At 46.0% G+C, this 16,721-nt stretch overlaps 1 long non-coding RNA gene across 1 annotated transcript; it reads right to left on the bottom strand.

Moving 5' to 3' along the window:
- Positions 1–10,495: 10,495 nt before the first annotated feature.
- LOC309399663 lies at positions 10,496–16,448 on the bottom strand. The gene is made up of 3 exons (XR_014176552.1): positions 16,312–16,448; positions 12,396–12,529; positions 10,496–12,272 (listed from the first exon to the last, which is right to left on the bottom strand). It is a non-coding gene; the product is annotated as an uncharacterized lncRNA (long non-coding RNA).
- Positions 16,449–16,721: the final 273 nt, after the last annotated feature.

The raw sequence follows: 16,721 nt of genomic DNA, 5'->3' as shown, positions 1-16,721 counted from the left end.
CACATCCTTGGCCCCGATTTCCTGATTCTTAGCAATGCTTTTCAACACAGCCTCCTTGGTCACACTTCACACATTCGTGTTTCTTGCGTTTGTGGCCCAGTTGGATCTCTGCTCTGTAAACAACAACAACAACCAGCATTTGGGGTTTCTAACCATGCTTTGCAAGATCTAAGGCTTGATCGAAGCTAACTGCCTTCCTTCAGGGCGCAATCGTGGACTGAAGAGAAAGTCGCCATCCTAGTTCAACTGTTTGGTTAATCCTGGAGGCTCTGCTACACGCTTGGGTTAATGCTGGTTTGTTGTCAGCATCTTTCTATTTTGAAAGTGGGTTTACCCAGAGATAGGTGCCAAAGCATGCAACTGGCTTCAGGTCTCTTCTTACAGAAATACACAGGCCTCAACTCAGGGGCATCCCCAGGTTTTAAACCCAGGTCAAGAAATATAAGAAGCAATTGCTATATCCCCAACCATCCACACTTCACGCAAACGCAACAGCCAAACGACAGCTTATGCTCTTTTATAGTTATCTTTATATTATGGTGTGGACTAGTCACCTATAATGCTGCTACATCACAAACCACACAGTTTTTAATCAGCTAGCGCTTGGCAGTTGATAGGACTCAAAAAAAGTGAGGCACGCAGAATTATTTCCCCCCAAAATTCACCAAGCTAATTTGGTTTATTGTCCACAAGTACAAAACTAACTTTCTTTCTTTCTCTCCCCGTTTCTTATCATTCTTCCTCTTTCTCTCTTTATTTCTTACCTTCTTTCAATGTTTTCTCTCTTTTTCTTTCTTGCTCTTCTCCTTTCTTTTTTCTCTCTTTTCTCTTTCTCTCTTTCTTTTCCTCTCTCTCTTTCTTTCTTTCTTTCCTTCCTTCCCTTGTCCTTCTCGCTCTGTCTCTTGGGCCTAAAGCCTCTCTTTCTCTCTCTCACTTTCTCTCTGTCTCTCTCTTTCTCTCTCTCTCCTCTCTTTCTGTCTTTCTTTCCTTCCTTCCCTTGTCCTTCTCGCTCTGTCTCTTGGGCCTAAAGCCTCTCTTTCTCTTTCTCTCTCTTTCCTTCTCTCTTTCTTTCTCTTCTCTCTCTTTCTTCCTTTCTTCCTTTTCTTTCTCTCTCTTTCTTTTCCTTTCTTATCTTCTTCCTTTCTTTTCTTTCCTTTTCTTTCCTTTTCTTCCTTTCTTCTTTCTTTCTTTCTTTCTTTCTTTCTTTCTTTCTTTCTTTCTTTCTTTCTTTCTTTCTTTCTTTCTTTCTTTCTTTCCCCTCCGTAATGTTTTCTGCTCCACTTGTAAGAAAGAAAATATCTTGGTTAGTCTTCTCTTGTTGCCTGGCAACCTCTGATGGGTGGAGGGAACCCCTTCCCAAAAATAAAAAAAAGGAAGGAAGGGAAAGAAAGAAGTGGGGGGGGGAGAACAAAATGTAACTGATCCAGAGACAAAGGCAAAGTTTTGTGGCCTGTGTAACCCCCCGTAGTAAGAAAGCATTCTTCAGATGCTCCTCGTGTCTTTTGCCCCCTGCTAAACCCCCTCTCCCCTGCTTTCTTACACCAATAAATATGGATTAGTAAAATACTTCCCCCCCCCCCCCATACACTGCTGAAAGAATGGGCTTGATCTCTGCACTTAAGTAGCATCCTGACAAGCCACTCTGCAAAATTAACAGGCTGAGGTTTCATTTGGGAAACCTTCGGGGAATGAAAGACAAATCATTTCGGTCAGCCACAAAGGAGGAGGGCAGGAGGAGCCCACCACCCTGTTTTAATCCAGATCAGGGTATGAGCTGCTTCTGCATCCATAGGTGGGTCAGACAGCCCAGCAAGGAAATCCAAGACAGAAGTGAACATGACCAGGAGTGCAAAGGATGCTATTGGCATGGAGACTGAAGCTTTCAGAGAAAAACAAAAAGGAAGGAAGAAAGGAAGAAAAAGAAAGAAAGAAAGAAAAGAAAGAAGAAAGAAAGAAAGAAGAAAGAAAGAAGAAAGAAAGAAAGAAAGAAGAAAGAAAGAAAGAAGAAAGAAAGAAAGAAAGAAAGAAGAAAGAAAGAAAGAAAGAAAAAGAAAAAAAGAGTCCAGGAAAAAGTGGAAAAGTTGCCTTGGGACAACTGAAAGCTGATGGCTCAAATATTCTCAAGATCCTCTCTAGCCTGTGCAAGAACTAAATTGATCTATACGCATCTATCTATTTTCCAAAGCACCCGAAGGCCAGACAAGGAATAATGGATGGAAAGTGACCAAGGAGAGATTCAACCTGGAAATAAGGAGGAATTTTCTGACAGTGAGAACAACCAACCCATAGAACAGAAGTTGCCTTCAGAAGTTGTGGGAGCTTCGTCCCTGGAGGCTTTCAAGAAGAGACTGGACTGCCATCGGTCAGAAATGGTGAAGGGTCTCCTGCTTGGGCGGGGGGTTGGACTAGATGACCTCCAACGTCCCTTCCAATTCCATTAATCTGAATCTGTTTAAGATGATCAAAGGCCTGGAGACTAAAACATCTGAAGAACGGTTGCAGGAACTGGGACTGGCTAGTCTAGTGAAGAGAAGGACCAGGGGAGACAGGAGAGCAGTCTTCCAATATTTGAGGGGCTGCCCCAGAGAGGAGGAGGTCAAGCTATTGTCCAAAGCACCTGAAGGCCAGACAAGGATGGAAACTGATCAAGGAGAGATTCAACCTGGAAATAAGGAGGAATTTTCTGTCAGGGAGAACAATCAACCCATGGAACAGAAGTTGCCTTCAGAAGTTGTGAGAGCTTCATCCCTGGAAGCTTTCAAGAAGAGACTGGACTGCCCTCTGTCAGAAATGGTGTAGTGTCTCCTGCTTGGGGGAGGGGGTTGGACTAGATGACCTATAAGGTACCTTGCAACTCTCATAATCTAATCTAATCATAAACTATTTGCTGGCATGAATTGTTTGCAGATTCTCTCACAATCTTCTTGAGCTCCAGTTTTGAGGGAACAGAGGACTTTTTTGGATCAGTTTTGAGTTCAAACAGAAATAGAATTAATAATAACAAAAATAATAACAACAGAGTTGGAAGGGACCTTGGAGGTCTTCTAGTCCAACCCCCTGCTCAGGCAGGAAAGCCTATACCATTTCAGACAAATCATTGTCCAATCTCTTCTTAAAAGCTTCCAATGTTGGACCAAAGGTGCTTTTTTCAAGAGACAACTGGACTTTCTGGTTTTCCTTTGAAGACAGTCTCGCTTCTCATCCAAGAAGCTTTTTCAGTTCTGACTGGATGGTGGAGAAGGGAATGGCCACCATCCAGTCAGAGCTGAGGAAGCTTCTTGGATGAGAAGCGAAACGTTTTCAAAGAAAAAGACAAGAAAGTCCAGTTGCCTCCTGAAAAAAAAAAAAGCACCTTTGGGACAACCATGACCAGGATGACGGAGAATCTCTACAGACGTTTAGCTGTACAATTTGGGATGAAGACTCTTGGAATGATGTGGGAGGAGGAATGGATTTCCAGAGGGAAAAACTGCAGACTCCAGGAACCATTTGCACCAATCAGTTGACCCTGAGGACACAGGTAAATCTCCAAGTGGCCTCAACGACCCTCTAAAAGGATGCAAAGGACCAGCTGTCTGCAAGGAGCATCAATCCTTCCATTCCCCACCATCATCCAGTCAAAGCTGAAGAAGCTTTTTGGATAAGAAGCGAAATAGCTTCAAAAGAAAGACCAAGGAAGTCCCGTTGCCTCTTGAACAAAGCACCTTTGGCACAACCCAAAGTATCTCCATAGACATTGTCCTTTTCACAGCTTAAAAGGAGCAAGGCACCTTTGTATTAAAAAGAAAAAAAACGTACAACTAAACATGATACCAGCTGTAACTTCAACACCTGTCCCCCTGTTTTGGAGCATTCACGACTTCTGGAGGCAACGGGGAAGCTCTGGTGTGGAGCCGAGAGAAGTGGTTGGAGGTTGGAGATTAGAAGTATTAATCGGGGGAATTGGCTTCACTCCAGAAGTTGTAGATGGTCAATCACTGGAGGTTCTGCACGCACCATAAACAGAGTATACAAGTATAGGGTCTCCTGCTCGAGCAGAGGGTTGGGCTAGAAGACCTCCAAGGTCCCTTCCAAGGCTGCTATTCTGTTATTGGTGAGTTTAGGAGACAATCCCTAAATTTGGTTTGGGTGGCGAATATTGATAGGACGATCGTGGGCTCCCTCCAGCTGAGACCTTTGCCAGCTTTCTGGCAATTTTCCCACCGTGCTTGCTGTCCTTGGGAAAGAACTCACCCACCTCGTAGCTCAAGGCATAAACGATGCTACTGTATTCAGCATTTAGGCCAGAAAGCAAGATTAAAATTTGGAGCCCGATTCTTTAACTTAGCTTGATTTCTTTAAAAAAAAAATTCTAAAAGATATTGGAAGAACGTGTTCTTTTATTTCTCTCTGTCTCTGTCCCGTTACCAAATGGATCCGTGTTTGAGATTTTTAGCATTTTAAAAAAAAAAAAAAATTAGAAGTTTTCCCTTCTTTTAAGATGACTGATCATTTTTTTGGGGAAAAAAAATTGGGGCAAAAGCAGTTTAGCAACTCCTTTTTTCTACATTTTCCATGTTTTTCAAATATGGTCAAAACAACCAACAATAACCCAAATATTGTTATTCAGGGGCGTCTTAATTTTGGCCTGAATTGGCCAAAATGTTGATATTTTTTTTTTCTCTGCCATGGATCTCCTTTTAGAGAAGGATTAGAAGAAGAAGAAAAAGATCAAACTCTTCTTTAAAAAATCCCCAGATGGCATATGCTGATTCTTTGAGCTAAATAAATAACGTTAACATTTGCCCGGTTCAATTTCCCCCCCCCCTTCTTTCTTTCCTGTTGCTTTTCTTCTCATAAATACAAAGAGGTGGAATGGAGAGAAGGGAGGAAAATACCCCTTCTGAAGTTATTTCCAATATTCTCCCCCTTCCCTTGCTGCTTCTTCTTCCAAATAAAATAAAATAAAAAAGAACAAAGCAAACTGCCTGCTTTCAAAGCAAAGCAGAAGTGAAATAAAAATCCCCCAAGCCTTCAAAATGAAGGCCTGAACTGCTTCACATTAGAAGGCCGGACGTTCTCTTCAGTTGGCATTTTCTTTAGATTCTCTTCCTTATCCCAATGCCTGCATATTTGTTTATGTTTTTTCACCAGGGGGTATAAACCAGGGCAGAAACAAGAGTGTAGCCCAGCAAATTCCGGATTTAAATCGTCACGAAATCCCTCAAGTTTAAAGGCGTTCCGGAAATAAAGAACATCTCTCTATATAAAAGCGAAATATCACTCACACATCCTCACAAAATCTCCAGAACCGTAAAGCCCACAAACTTGAAATTTGGCACGTATGTTCCTCTTGGCTTCTAGGTGCTTGCTAACAAAGGATTTTTCAAAACGACCATCAGATCATTAGTATTATATTATTATTAATGCACTCTAATGCTAAGGAGTTAGACGTTCTACTCCCCCTCCCCACCTGAAAAGAACTCTGTTCCAACTGCCACTTGGGCATGGGTGTGGCTAGCGCGTGACTCATCCAGCCTGAAAAAAATGCTCTGATGCTAAGGAGTTAGACAGAGGGAGAGAAGGGGATAAGATAGGAGAGGCCTCTGTGGTGTAAGCCTGAGGGAGTGAAGGGGATAGGAGAGGGATCAATGGGGCCAGCCTGAGGGAGTGAAGGGGAGAGGAGAGGCTTTTTCTCTCTCTTCTCTCTTCTATTTTCATTTGTTTTCTCTTCTCTTCTATTTTCTCCTCTCTTCTCTCTTCTATTTTCTCATCACATCTCTCTTTTCTTTTCTCTTCTCTTCTCTCTTTTATTTTCTCTTCTCAATTCTATCTTCTCTTCTCTTCTCATAGGTAGCAATTCCGCATAGGAATCCAATCCGCGTTCTGTGGCTCAGGGTGGACATGGTATCCTCCCGTGCTTCAAGAGTTTATGTGGTTTTGTGTCCTTGTTGTCTCCCTACCCATGGGCAGGAAGGGCCCGGCCATGTTCCGCCGGCGTGTGTCTGGTGGCGCAGGGAACGAACGTCTCGGAGGCTAAACCCAAGACTGAAGGTTTTCACAAAGGCCTTTTGACCAGGGTTTGCCAATGAATGAGGCGTTCTCTTCCCCGAAGGGTGTGGGGCACCCTGGCCCTAGAAAAAATGGGGGATTTTTCTCCCCTGGGGAGAAAAGATGCTTCTCTCTTCCCTTCTGAGAAGATGGAAAGGACTCAGTGGTTCTAGATCAGAGAAGATCTTTCTGTTCCAGAAAAGTTTCCAAAACTTTTCATTCTCCAAAAGTTCGTATTTATTTTCCCCCGCCCAATTTGGGGAAAACGTCATACCAGGTCCAGATCTACGATTAGGGTCAGGGGGAAAATGTTCTTTACATCGAGCACAAAGAGTTAGGGTTAGGGTCTCGGTCTCTCTCTTTCTCTCTCTCTCTCATTCTCTCTCTCTCTGTTTCTCTCTCTCCTCTCTCTCTCTCTGTTTCTCTCCTCTCCTCTCTCTCTATTTCTCTCTCCCCCCCTCTCTCTTTCTCTCTCCTTCTCTCTCTTTCTGTTTCTCTCCTCTCTCTTCTTCTTCTTCTCTCTCTTTCTCTGTCTGTTTCTCTTTCTCCTTCTCTCTCTCTTTCTCTCTGTTTCTCTCTCTCCTCTCTCTCCTTCTCTCTCTCTCTCTGTGTCTCTCTCTGTGTGTGTGTTTCTCTCTCTCCTCTCTCTCTCTCTGTTTCTCTCTCTCCTCTTTCTTCTTCTCTCTCTCTCTGTTTCTCTCTCTCCTTCTCTCTCTCTCCCTGTTTCTCTCTCCTCTCTCTCTGTGTCTTTCTCTGTGTCTCTCCTCTCTCTCTCCTTCTCTCTCTCTCTCTCACTTTCCCTCTTTCTGTCTGTCTGTCTGTCTGTCTGTCCCTTCTTCAAAAACCAAGTTACAGGTGTGGAAGTGGCGAGGTCTTCCAGTTGTCTAATATTTTCCCCCCTGATTTGACCTTTACCTTGTTATGGGGGTGAGGTGGGGAAGACAGCTGTGGTCAGCCCAAAATTCACGACTCCCTCTCTGTTCTCAGTCTTTGGGGAATTAGGAAGAAAAGGTTAATTTTCCTGGCCTGTTTAGTAAAAGCGCAGGTGTCCGGGAGTGCATCTATCTTCAATTTTAGAAATGAACATGCTTTTTAAAAAAGGAACAAAACAGTGGGCTTTTTTTTTTTCCCTCTCGCAGATGCAGGAGGATGATTGCATAGCATCCAGCAATATTTCTCCCGTTAATCAATCAATCAAAACAGAGCCAGAAGGGACCTCGGAGGTCTTCTAGTCCAACTCCCTGTACAAGCAGGAGACGCCGGCCTATACCGTTTCAGACAAGGGTCTTTGCAGTCTCTTCTTTCAAAGACTTAGAACCAATGGATCGGCGCAGGGGGTAAGGTGAGTTAATTTCCTATCGGATCAAAACTTATGATCCTCACCTCTGTCTGTGGTAACAGAGTTGGAAGGGACCTTGAAGGTCATCTACTCCAATCCCCTGCTCTCGCAGGAGACCTATGCTATTTCTGATAGATGGCTTCTTTTCTTAAAAAGCTCAGTGTTGGGGCATTCACAACTTCTGGAGGCAATTTGTTCCACTGATTAATTGTTCTCACTGTCAGGAAGTTTCTCCTCAGTTCTAAGTTGCTTCTCTCCTTGATTAGTTTCCACCCATTGCTTCTTGTCCTACCCTCAGGTGCTTTGGAGAATAGCTTGACTCCCTCTTCTTTGGGGCAGCCCCTACCTCCTTTCTTCCCTCTGCCATCTCTCTCTTCTCTACTTCCCCTTGCTCTCTCCCTCTTCTCTCCCCTCTTTCCACACCTTCCCTCTCTCCTTCTCTTTTCCTCCCTTCTGCTTCTCTCTCTCTCTCCCCTCTCTCTCTTTCCTGAACTAAGGAAAAATTTCCTGACAGCGAAAACAATTAACCAGTGGAACAGCTTGCCTCTGGATGTTGTGGGTGCTTCCTCACTGGAGGTTTTTTTTTTTTAAAGAAGATACTGGACAGCCATTTGTCTGGAATGGTACAGGGTCTCCTGCTTGAGCAGGGGGGTGGACTAGAAGACCTCCAAGGTCCCTTCCAACTCCGTGATTCTGGGCCTGTGACCGTAAAGAAGCAAATTGGGTTTATTTGGGAAAGCAGGGGGGAGCAGCTGGGGGAAGAGACCCAGCAGTGCTTTGGGAAAGAAAGGGTTAGCCTTTTAGCCAAGGAAGGGGGTAAAGGCCAAGGCCTTTCCAACAAAAAAAGGAGAAGAGAGTTAAGGAACCTGGAGATTGGACGAACAGATTGAAATGTATAGAGGGGAAATTAAGAATGTAGGTGGAAGGGCCAGGATGAGATGGAGGACAGATGAAGTATGTATGTGTGTATGGTTTCCTGCCTAGGAGCCTTCCAGGCAGGAAACCATTTTTGTGTTGCATTTGTGCTGATAAAGAAATGAAGGGAGACTAGTATAGATCTATTTCAAGCTCTTTAGCTCTCATCAGCTAGCCATATACCCTTGCTGTGATTCGAACCTGGGCTGTTTTTACATGTTAGGCAGTTGTATTAGCCTCTAAGCCACAAGCTCTCCTCCCTTATCAGCTGAGCCAAGGAAATAGACATAGTTTGAAATAGCTTGAAATAGCTTGAAATAGATCTATACTAGTCTCCCTTTATTTATTTATCAGCACAAATGCAACACACAGAGACATCTATGTGTGTGTGTGTGTGTGTGTGTGTGTGTGTGTGTGTTTCTCTCTCTATTTTGATTCTTTCCCTGGTTTTCCCTCTCCCTCTCTTTTTTTCCTCTCTCTCTCTCTTCGTTCCTTCCCTACCTCTGAGTTCCTTTGTCTGCCTTTTGTGATGGAAAGTGGTCCCTTAAATCAGCTCCATGACACGGTTATTGTTTGCCCTGCTGGAGTTTTTAAACTTTCCTCCCTCCCGAGGTCAAGAATGCGCCCGGTTGCCATTGGCAGGGTGGCGGGGCAGGGAGAGAGGGCCCCCCCTCCCCCACGAGGGTCAGCCCCATCTCTTTGGGTCATCTGACAACGAAACCTTTTGAAATATCGACTCTCCATCACCGGCGGAGATTGTCTCTCGCCAGCAGGACCCTGGCACGGTCCTTGAATGGCTCCGGACAGGCCTCTGTCCACCGTACCGGTCAGCATCTGGCAACGGACAGAAGGCCATTGTGTGGGGAATAGCTTTGTTTTCCATCACAGCTGCCCGGTTTGGGCTGGAAGTGACCGTAGGGCCCTGGTGGGTGGGAGAGAAAGGAGGAGAGGAGGGGGACGGTGGGAGGGGGCAGTTTGTATGGGTCACTGCTTCCGAGAAGGCCCTTCTTTTTTTCCCCACCCCTTCCAGACCGAAATGGGTTTCCTCCCAAACTTCAGACAGACCAGACGAAGCGTTTTCAGCGCCTTTCCCTTCACTGCCCGACGTTTTTTTTGTTTGTTTCTTCTTTTTTTAAAGGGAAGGAATTGACAGAGAGGGGGAACGAAATGGAAAGGAGAGAAAATGTGTCTTTTTTAAAAAAAAAAACTTCAGTGAAGGATCAGTGGAGGTTGATTGGGGGGGGGCAGTTGAGGAGGGAGGGAAGGAAGAAGCTTTTGCTCCCCGATTAAATGCAAGGTTAAAAAGCACCGTGCCAGGGAAAATAACCGGGGAATGCAAGTACTCCTCCATTTAGGAACCTAACTGAGCCCCAACATGTGTGTTGTTAAGTGACACATTTGTTCTGTCCCATTTTACGACCCTTCTTGCGCCGGTTGTTAAGTGAATCACTGCAGTTGATAAGTTAGTCACCCAGTTGTTAAGTGAATCCCCACTGATCTTACTCGTCAGAAGGTCGCAAAAGGGGGGGGGGTGATGTGACCCTGGGACGCTGCGACCGTCATAAATGCAAGTCAGTTGTCGAGCGTTTGACTTTTGATCACGTGGCCACAGGGAGGCTGCATAGGTCGCAATTGTGAGTCACAGTCGTAAGTCACTTTTTTTCAGGCCCGTTGTAGCTTTAAATAAACTGTTCTAAGTTGACTATTAAAGGTTCCCCTCACACGTATGTGCTAGTCGTTCCCGACTCTAGGGGGGCAGTGCTCATCTCCGTTCCAAAGCCGAAGAGCCAGCGCTGTCCGAAGACGTCTCCGTGGTCATGTGGGCGGCATGACTCAATGCCAAAGGCGCACGGAACGCTGTTACCTTCCCACTAAAGGTGGTTCCTGTTTTTCTACTTGCATTTTTTACCTGCTTTCGAACTGCTCGGTTGGCAGAAGCTGGGACAAGTCACGGGAGCTCACTCCGTTATGTGGCGCTAGGGAGTCGAACCGCCGAACTGCCCACCTTTCGATCGACAAGCACAGCATCTTAGCCCCTGAGCCCCTGCGTCCCTTTTGCCAATTGCCTGCACTTATATTTTCTCTGTCTTCCTCAAAGGGGAAAATGGTTGGAAAGGCAGTTTGTCAGGGGTCAAATGGGAGTGGATTTCAACGTTTCCCTCCAGCTCGAGAGAATTTTTATTTGATCTTATTTCTTTGCTTTTGATAAAGTGGGGTGAACAGGAGAGCTAAATACAATATTAATATTAATCGTTTCCAAGGTTAAATTTGGCCTTTAATCAAGGGAATAGCTTCTCTCCCAGAGTTGTGGATGCTCCATCAGTGGAAAGTTTTCAAAACTTTTGAAGTTTTGGACAACCATTGAACTGGGTGTTCTAACCTAAGGACTTCCTGAGACAGTAAAAATCACACGCTTAGTCCCCAAAACCCTCTTTTTATTTCAACGGCGGTGAGTTATGTTCATTCACAGCCCATAATGAGTCACAAAAAGTTTGTAAAGAGTCCGACAGAAGCCTGCCAAAGTCTTCCGGGATAAGGCTGAGAAGGACCCACCGTTATCTCCCTTGAAACCCTGTCAAAGACCTAATTGGCAATTAGCTTTGCAAGGCCACACGGAGCACAGAGTCAAAACAGAGTTTCAGAGTTTAAGCTGACCAGAACGAACCAAGTTGCTTCCTGCAAAGGCTCCTGTGCCTTTGCTCCTCCTTTATGTCTTATGGGAGGGGCCAATCATTTCCAAGCCTTACTCCCAAGTCGCCCCTTTTGTCTTAACTGTTCTTGCCTTCTGGGAGCTCTGCGCATGCGCGCACTGGGAACAGGCTCCCCCTGTTCCTCTGCCTCGCTGATGTCTGACTCTAGAGGCTCCGGAGGCAGCACATAACTCCCTGGCCTCCTCTTTGCCTCCGACACAGAGCCCTCGTCCGAGCCTTCCCCAGACTCCAGGACTGGCCCATGTTCCTCCCCAACCTCCTCATTGTCCGACTCTGCTGCCATCTCCGCAGGCCGCCACCGGACTACAACACTGGGTTGGCATCTCTTGCTTTAAGCAGGGGGTTGGTCTAGAAGACCTCTCAGGTCCCTTCTAGCCTTATGATTCTATGTTCTGTGCTTAAGGTTTATTCCTAGGAGGGGATGATGGGGCTCGGAGTCTCATTGGACCAAGAAGAATCTTCGTAGGAGTATATGGTAGCCAAGAGTTGAACCTCCTTAGAAAGGGGCAGTCTATCTTTACAGGACTCCTGATAGCAACAAGCAGGAGAAAAGTCTTAAAAGGGGGAATAAAGAAATGCCAGAACCAGCCAAAAACATCTGGCTGGCTGTGCTGCTAATAATCATAATTATATTTTCAAACTGCCCTGGGTGAAAAGCAAACTATAATTTGCTTTTTCTGTATTTTGGAGAAGTGGAAATAAATAAATAAATATAAATATATATATATGCTGGTCTTGTTGTATTTGGGTCTTTTCGCGTGTAAGATTGAAATTGTCTTGGCAATGTTTCGGCGAGGTCTCACTCACCATCCTCAGGCTGGTGTTTTTGGCTTAAAGCGTGGTCGGAGCTGCCGTCTTTCTATAAATCTTGGTGGTGCGGTGTGGAGTGCTGGCTTTGTTTCAGTAAGTGGATTGATTGGCTGTGTGCTTGTATCATGATTGGTAAATTGGTGCTGGCTGTGTGTCCGTTGTTGTTTCGTGTTGTAAAGGCCTGGGTGGTGGGTGGGGCTCATTTGTTGACTAGGGCTGGTTTCCAGATGTCTGGTAGGTGGGAGGTATCGTCACGTTTATTCATGTTGTGGGGGTGTTTCTCTATTTCGATAGCTTCCATAATTATTCTCTTGTTGAAGTGTTCAGTTTTGGAGATTAACCTGGTTCCTTCCAAAATTAATTCCATGTCCTGTGGCTTTAAGGTGCTGGAAAAGGGAGGAACTTTTTTTCTTTTTTTCTTACTGCTTATATATACACACCACCACATGAAACTTTGCCTGTCCTACCTGGAGAGAGAGAGAGAAAAAAGAACATTATAATGTCGAAGGATTTATGAATAACAAGGAATACAAGAAGGCAAGTCATGCATTTGAAAAAGAGAGAGAGAGAGAATAAGAAAAACCTTCTACCTAAAAATAGCCTCATTGTGACATGGCCAAAATAGCGCTTGACTTTTTCCAAAAACTGCCAACGGTGGAGTCAGGCCTCAGATGAGTTTAGCAGAAACCTGGAGGATCTTTTCAATCTGGATGCTTGGATCCCTCTGCAAATAGCAAGAAGAGACGGACGAGAAGAGGTTGAAAGCTTTTGGGGGGCCTCCTTAAGATGTCAACTTCTCGGTTCGTATTATACCCTGTGAGGATTCTTTTAATTCAGAGACTTTAGCTGCAGCTTGCCAAGGATGCCTTAGGACAGTGGTGGCAAAACCTTTTTGGCACCAAGTACCCAAACTGGAAAGCGTGTACATCTGTGCCCATTCACATGCCAGAGCATGGAAAGCAAAGACGAGCTGGCCAGCCTGCACATGCCTGGTTTTTCTTTTGGCAGTTTTAAGCCTTTTGGGGTCATTTTCAGGTCATTTTTGGGGCATTTTCAAGGCCGTTTTGAACCTGAAAACGGCCTGAAAACCACCCCAGAAAATGGCCCAGAAATGGCCAAGAAAATGGCCTGAAAACAGGATGAAAACAACTTAAAAAACAGCCTGAAAATGGCCCCAAAATGGTCTGGGTTTTGGCCGTTTTTGGCTGTTGTTTGGGCCACTTTCAGGCTGTTTTCCAGCACCTGTGAAGAGAGTTCTGGAGATAGACAGGACTTGACCTCGATTTATTGAATCAATACAATACAATAGTAGAGTTGGAAGGGACCTTGGAGGTCTTCTAGTCCAACCCCCTGCCTAGGCAGGAAACCCTATACCGTTTCAGACAAATGGCTATCCAACATCTACTTAAAGACTTCCAGTGTTGGGGTATTCACAACTTCTGGAGGCAACTTCTGTTCCACTGATTAATTGTTCTGACTGTCAGGAAGTTTCTCCTCAGTTCTAAGCTGCTTCTCTCCTTGATTAGTTTCCACCCATTGCTTCTTGTTCTACCCTCAGGTGCCTTGGAGAATAGCTTGACTCCCTCTTCTTTGTGGCAACCCCTGAGATATTGGAACAATGCTATCATGTCTCCCCTAGTCCTTCTTTCTCTTAAGCTAGACATACCCAGTTCCTGCAACCGTTCTTCATATGTTTTAGTCCCCAGAATCAATCTCCAGAATCAATCTCTTTCCGTTGGATTCACCCCATCAGTCCTGATTTACCAACCTGCTTTTCCATGGCAGCATCTTTAGGAAAGGTTGGACTACAACTCCCACGAGGCTGGTTGCGGGTGCTGGGAGATGCAGGCCCACAAATGTAGATGATGTCAGATTGGGGAAAGGCTACCCTGTTGTTGTTAGCTGCGAAGTTGTGTTCAACCCATCACAACCCCATGGACAACGTTCCTCCAGGCCTTCCTGTCCTCTACCATCCCCTGGAGTCCATTTAATCTCACGCCGACTGCTTCGGTGACTCCATCCAGCCACCTCCTTCTCTGCCGTCCCTTTCTTCTTTTTTTGCCCTCCATCGTTCCCAGCATGAGGCTCTTCTCCAGGGAGTCCTTCCTTCTCATCAGTTGGCCAAAGTCTTTGAGTTTCCTCTCCAGGATCTGGCCTTCTAAAGAGCAGTCGGGGTTGATCTCCTCTAGGACCGACCGGTTGGATGGCCTTGCAGTCCAAGGGACTCGCAGGCATCTTCTCCAGCACCAGAGTCCAAAGGCCTCCATCCTTTGGCGCTCAAGCCCTCCTTATGGTCCAACCTTCACAGCCATCCATTGCAACTGGGAAAACCAAAGCCTTGACTAGATGCACTTTTGTTGGCAGGGTGATGTCTCTGCTTTGTAATCTGCTGTCTAGATTTGCCATCGCTTTCCTCCCCAGGAGCAAGCCTAAGGCTACCCTAGCCAACATCCTTAATTCAGAGGAGAATTGCATGTGCGAATTGTATCTTAAGAGGGGAGAATTTCACTCAACATCAATAGATGAAGTGCTGAGCTGAATCCCTAGGCAAAATTTCTCGATAAATTTGATTCAGGATGATGGGTTTTCTCACTTCGTTGGCTGCTTTTAACAGCCCTTCGGTAATAAAGCTACATTTTTATCTGGCAGTTTTGGTGCGGTGTTGCCCTCTGCAGTCACACTGAAACACATGCAGGAATTATGCATTTTTTTAAAGGACAGCCTAATTGGTTCCTTCCTTCCTTCCTTCCTTCCTTCCTTCCTTTCTGTTTTTTTTTTCTGGAGCATCGATATAGTTAAATAACTTTCTGAGGAATGTGCAAAGCTGCAAGAGTCATGTTTAACTGCCAGTAATCCAGTGTGGTGGGTCTTTTTTTGCCTTTTGGTACTGGCTCCAAGTACCTGGTCTCCAAAATCACCGTCGATGGGGACTGAAGTCAAGAAATGAAAAGAGGCTTGCTCCTGGGGAGGAAAGCGATGGCAAATCTAGACAGCAGACTAAAAAGCAGAGATATCACCCTGCCAATCAAAAGGGCATCTAGTCAAGGCTGTGGTTTTCCCAGTTGCAATGGATGGCTGTGAAGGTTGGACCATAAGGAAGGCTGAGCGCCAAAGAATGGAGGCCTTTGGACTCTGGTGCTGGAGAAGACTCCTGCGAGTCCCTTGGACTGCAAGGCCATCCAACCGGTCGGTCCTAGAGGAGATCAAGCCTGACTGCTCTTTAGAAGGCCGGATCCTGAAGAGGAAACTCAAAGACTTTGGCCACCTAAGGAGAAGGAAGGACTCCCTGGAGAAGAGCCCAATGCTGGGAACGATGGAGGGCAAGGGAAGAAGGGGACGGCAGAGAAGGAGGTGGCTGGATGGAGTCACCAAAGCAGCCGGCGTGAGCTTGAATGGACTCCAGAGGACGGTAGAGGACAGGAAGGCCTGGAGGAACGTGATCCATGGGGTCACAATGGCTAGGATACAACTTCGCGACTAAGAAGAGCAACAATTCAGTTTTGGGGAAACCAAGATGGAAGGGACAAAGGCTGAAACCACAGAGGGGGCTGGAGATCCAAAAAAGGACAAACCTTAAATGAGAATATTTGATTTTTCTTTGTATTCTCCCCTCTTATTCCTTCTTTTTCTTCCATACCCAAAAAGCCTGGTCCGAAAGAATTATTACCCATCATAACAGAATAGAATAACAGAGTTGGAAGGGACCTTGGAGGTCTTCTAGTCCAACCCCCTGCTCAGGCTGGAGACTCTCATCATTTCAGAAAAATGGTGGCCCCATCTCTTCTGAAAAACTAACAGGCAAGAATGTGAAAAGGCTAATTATAATTATCTTTATATAAATATACATCCTTACATGCCCCCCCCCTAGTGATTCTGTCTTTAAATCTCAATGGTTTCCCATTGTAGGTGTATTTCATGTTCCCTCTCCATTTTTCCATCTCTTAGATTAGATTACCGTTAATTGTCTATAAATGCCCATCCTCGCTGTTCCATGTTCATTACAATTCCTTTCATCTATTATATAGAATAACAGCGGTAAACATCTCACTTTATTCATCATCTTAAAAATTCTATGTATGTCCATGTTTCATATATTTTAACCCGTGCTTAGTTGACAAGTTTGCTCTTAACACATTTTTTCTGTCTTGATGGACAGGTCGTCCTTGACTTACGACCACAATAATTGAGCGCGGAATTTGTGTCAGGACATTTGTTGAGTTTTGGCCTCCGGATCACATACACCTTTCAGTATAAGCCCAACTCACCCTCCTCTCAAGCCTAAAAAGCACCGGTGCAAAAATAAATAAATAAATAAAACCGGGCCTCCAAACCCTATTCCCGGCCCCTCATGGGACACAAGGGGAGAGGAAGCCTGGAGGATGGGATTTGTAGTCCAAAAGATTCCCCTAGCGGGGCGCGAAGCCTTGAGGAGAAGGCATTACGCATACACATATTCCCCACACACAGCGTCTCAGCAGCAGCAGCAGCCTCCGAAATCTACCTCACCTGTGCGGCCGAGGCCCACCTGGCCGCGGCGGGCCGCCTCGCGTTGCTTCCCGCCGTCTCCATGGCAACCGCTACGGTAGCCCGGCCGGGCCCCTTACGCGAGGTTGTGTGCGTATGTGGGGGGTGGGAGGGGGAGAAAGGAGAAGAGCCCGCGCGCGCTCGCCCTGCTGTGTGCGCGTGCGCACGAGCTCGAGCGCTTTCCCGCCCTTCGCTATGTTGGGAGTGGGTGGGGGTGGTGGAAAGAAACAGCCCGCTCGCGCTCGCGCTTTTTGTGTGCGCGTGCGCGCGAGCTCGAGCGCGCGCGTTTTCCCGGCCGAGCGCCCCCCAGGGGGGCCGCCCTTCTCTCCGCCCTCCTCCGCCGCGATTGGCTGCTCTGAACACCCCGCCGCTCGGATTGGCCGAGAGGCGTC

This window comes from Natrix helvetica, assembly GCF_964273705.1.
Source record: "Natrix helvetica genome assembly, chromosome: 15".
Taxonomy (NCBI): Eukaryota; Metazoa; Chordata; class Lepidosauria; order Squamata; family Natricidae; genus Natrix; species Natrix helvetica.
The sequence above is the reverse complement of the archived record's forward strand: the minus strand, read 5'-3'. Positions and strand labels throughout refer to the sequence as shown.